Here is a 5,000-nt window from a genome sequence, read left to right as displayed (position 1 = left end):
ATACACAGATACAATATAAATTGATATGACGCCTTATACTGTGTCTGGGACAGTCAGTAATACATAATCTATACAAATCTCGTTTGCACAAGTCGGAACTAGCACGACTTATTTCCGGGTTCACACCGTTACGAGTGCTCGGGACCACCCTTAAGTTACGAGGTGCTGTGACGTCACGCGGGGACGGTTAAAAGTTTTGAGTATGACCCTCGGAGCTCGCAGTTCGAGTTAAGACATGCGCGGCCTGGCTGCGCGGACTTACGACGTCGTTAGCTGTTTTGAGTATCCGGGGCCGGATACTCAAAACTCTGGCAGTTTAAGACGTCGCAGCGGGTTACGCTCTCGTAAGGTACGATGTCCCTAAGAGGTCGCAAATCTCCCATACTCAGAGAAAAAATAAAATATCGTAACCGAAAGAAAACCTCATAACCGTAGTTCGATGGGATACCCTCAGATGGCGGGACCTTTTCGAATTGACCAATCAACAGTCAGCCCTTTAGACGTAACTACCAATTGGAGGCCACGGTCATTAGGGGGAGGAGCGAGCGAAAGAGAGAGAGGGAGTGGGAAAGAGAGCGAGAGTGAGATATAGATGATTATAAAAACAGATAGATGGATATTTGAATGGATAAATAGACAGAGAGATACAGATATATTTATGAGTGTATATATATATATATGAATATATATATGCATGTATATATAAATGTTTATGTATGTTTGTATATGATAAATACATACATACATACATACATACATACATATATATATATATATATATATATATATATATATATATATATATATATATGTATATATACACCTTTGTCTATGACAAGACACCTTAATTTCCCAAAGCTCTATAGTGTATTAAATATGTATTGTCGTAAACTCCATAGGGTACACGACGAGCGCATTCTATAATTGCTTGTTATCTTCTTTATATCAAGTGGCTAAGGAGAATGGAGGTATTTGTGATACACAGATGCAATATAAATTGATATGACGCCTTATACTGTGTCTGGGACAGTCAGTAATACATAATCTATACAAATCTCGTTTGCACAAGTCGGAACTAGCACGACTTATTTCCGGGTTCACACCGGTACGAGTGCTCGGGACCACCCTTAAGTTACGAGGTGCTGTGACGTCACGCGGGGACGGTTAAAAGTTTTGAGTATGACCCTCGGAGCTCGCAGTTCGAGTTAAGACATGCGCGGCCTGGCTGCGCGGACTTACGACGTCGTTAGCTGTTTTGAGTATCCGGCCCCCGGCCCTAGAAATCTATCAATATCATAGTTAAATGTGGATTGGCATTCTTATGTACTTTTTGGAGACCATATAGTACACCTGGAGAAGAACCTCAGGGGGGCAGGTGTCCGAAGATTCGATCTTTAAGTAATGTTCTTAGAAATCTTAGAAAGCTTATCCTCAGATCTAGAAATTACTGTAAAAGGGTCTTCAGTTATCTGAACAAATTTAGAGGAGTCATTTAAGATAAAAAAAAAGTTTACTTTGCTAATATGATTTCGTTTATCAGGGATAACAAAAACTCTGCCTTTGTCAGGTCAGGTGATGGTAATTGATTCATCTGCTTTTTAAGTCTTTTAAGGCTTGAATTTAGGATTGTTGTAGTCTAGGGAGTGTGTGTAAAAAGTTTCTTTGGTCCAAAAAGGAAATATGGGCAACGTTAGATATCAATTTCGTGAGGTCATTCCAATTTAAATGTTTTATTTTCATAAGGATTTGTTTGAGACATTGTAATAGTTTCTCAGAACTAAAGAATTGGTCAACAAAATAAATTTTAAAGCTGGGCAAGGCAAAATTATGCTCCGTATTTTCTTTCTCGTGTGTTTTTTTTATTTTTATTTTTTTTTTATTAGGCTTAGATTCCCTGTGAAGAAACCCCTTTACAGTAATTTCTAGATCTGAAGATAAACTCATAGATTTCTAAGAACATTACTTAAAGATCAAATCTTCAGAAACCTTTCCTCTTCAGGTTCTACCTATATATGTATATCTGTACGTATGTATATTGAATGCAGATGCTTGTGTGTATGTATATATATGTATATATATATATATATATATATATATATATATATATATATATATATATATATATATATATACGGATGTATATGAGCATTTTTGTTTATGTTTATGTTTTTTGTATGCATGTATGTATATACGTTTAATTACATATTTCAATCACACAAACACATTCACCCGCAGATTCGAAGCAATCACATCCGTCAAATAATAAATCATGTCTTAATCAAAAATTTATGCAATGAATTACACACACACATATACAAACTCACACGCAAATACATACACACACATACATACACACGTTCGTTCAGGGTCGGGCACATACATACATGACTGCACACACACACACACACACACACACACACACACAGGCAAATATATATATATATATATATATATATATATATATATATATATATATATATATATATATATGTGTATATATATATATATATATACATATATACATATATGTATATTATCCCATGCTCGTAGGAACTTAACTGGATCGGAGGAGTAAGTTGCGAAATCTGTGCGGCTTTACAGCCTATTGGGAAGCAGCGTCGAATCGAGTTATTCATCCTAATTCATACCTTTCTATAATTTTTATATTCGTCACAATGTGCTCAGATACTTCTTGCACAGATAACGACTATTGCAAAGGTTAGAGTGTGCCTCGTGACCCCTCCACCGCTCCCCCTTCCCCTAGCTCCTCCTTCCCTACCCCTCTCCCCCTCTCCCTTATGGTGGGTGAAACTAGAATTAGGAAAATATCTCATCACAGTCATGATATCTGTAGTTTGAGGCCCTTTGATAATGATATATCATCAGATTATTTTATACATGTATTTTTAACTGTGTGATATTAAAAGAGATATTGTTACAAATGGAATACGGTATTTGAATCTGATCGCGGTAAAAATGTATAATAATTATTTCAAATCATATCTTAGTTCCAACACGATATGACTCACATAAGCAAAATTTCATGCCATTATCTGCCAAAGAATTTCAAGTAAGGCCACTGCAGATAACGCCTACGCTAAAAGTTTAAATATTTGTTCTTGTTTTTATTTTACTGTATGGAATGCAGTCATCGCGCTTTTCTTGAAATTGTTTGCAAATTCATATTTCTTTATTTTTAATCCCATGCTCTATTCAAGTGAAAATATTTTCATTCATAATCGTCACAGGCATCATAAAATTTTGAGGAATCCGACTTGAAATTATGGTCTCCATAGAAAATATTGCTAAAATAGTCAAACAAATATATTAAAAAAAATCCAAGAATTTCCAATCCGAATGAAAAAAGATGAACATCCTATAACGGTAACTTATAGGGATAAAATCGGGTCGGTCGATGCCTTGGGAACCTTTTGACGAGGCCGTTAGACTGTGGATAGTAAGCTGTACAGCATATTTTGGACGAGCCAAGTAGTTCCATGAGACCGGTCCAGAGGGATGGGTCAAACTGCCGGTCTCGGTCTGTTGTTGTTGTCTCTGGAGCAAACCTCTATATCCAAACGTCGATGGAGGTTCTTGCTATTTCTCCGGGCGTTGTCTCGGAGATTGGGAGAGCTTTTGGCCAACGGGTAAACTGGTCGATGGCTGTGAGGACGTGGGACGTGTTTATTCAACGGTAATAAGCCCCCGATATCTACGAAGACATGTCAGAATCTTCCATCTGGATCTGGGAAGGAGTTAAGTGGTGTCCTTGTATGACGCTGGAACTTATTGCACTGATATACCAGGCAGGTCCTGCACCAGACCAGTAAATAGATAGACCATTAAAGTCGTCTCCATTAATGCAGTCTTGCAGTCTTTAAAATCTGACTCTGCACCTTGTGGGGACTTGGGTATCCTGTTCTTTGTTGGGTGAGGATGCCGTTGAAGGGTTTTGTCCGGGTAGCACAGTTCAGAATGAAAAGCTAAGAGAAGTTGATCACATTCAGAGGAACTGCCTGGAAAGCTGCTGTGTTGATGATCGTGATAAGTCGGCGATGGCTTGGACTTTGCTTCCAGCTGGTATGATGCCATCCCTGGGGATAGTGTGCCCAAGGAGGTTGATCCGATGCCAAACAAGCACTTCTTTGGATTGACGACGAGGTCGTTGTTGAAAGAATCTCACAGGCGTCGTATTACCCTTTTGTTTTTTTCCTGACAATGCGCAAGCAAAATACCCTTTGAAACCTCTTGTTACGTCGTCCAAAAATCTTTGGAATATTTATGCTACATTTCAAAGGCCAAATGGTACAAGCTAAAAAAATTGGTAACGGCTGTCTTATGTATGTTTTCTTCTGCCATCACCAAATCCACTGTTGAGAACACCGTACAGTCTGCTAAGTCCTGGGTATATGACTGCATGTGGGATTCGCACAGCAGTCTGAATCCGTGATTAGATTGAGGTGCCTGTAGTCGCCACATGGTTTCCCCCCAGAAGTAGGACAAGATGCTGGAGGATGATCTGATGATCCCGAGGTGTAGGGTTTGTCGAATTCCTCCTTCGCTGCATGGAATTTTGTAGGGACCATTCGTCTGCAATGTATGTGGACTGGTGGTCTAAATGTGGGAATTCAGAGCTGCGCGTTGTGCCGAGGGAGGATATGAGCCTAAGGAGGCTCCTGTATTGCCGGGAATTCTTGCAACAAAGCCAGGTAGATGTCTGCTGCTGGAAGGACTGTGTTGACCTGCATAAATCCGTCAATGTCTTACATCCTCATTCTATTTGCTCGCAGAATGGTTATTCCTATCTCGGCCATGGATATGCCTGCGATTACAAAAGCCCAAGGACACAGTCAACGCCTCTCAGACGTAAGGGGATGTCTGTTGTTCCGTAGGTTTGTGCTAGCGCGGCGTTGATTGTTTGTAGATGGTATGAGTTGGATCTGTAGGGGTTACTTGCGACGGTCCTAGGCAAGAGGCTGACCTGGGCTCCGGTATCCACG

This window comes from Penaeus japonicus, unplaced genomic scaffold (genome assembly GCF_977035675.1).
Source record: "Penaeus japonicus unplaced genomic scaffold, GWHDUDI00000001_assembly GWHDUDI00000007, whole genome shotgun sequence".
NCBI classification, from domain to species: Eukaryota; Metazoa; Arthropoda; class Malacostraca; order Decapoda; family Penaeidae; genus Penaeus; species Penaeus japonicus.
Note: the sequence above shows the minus strand (reverse complement) of the source record.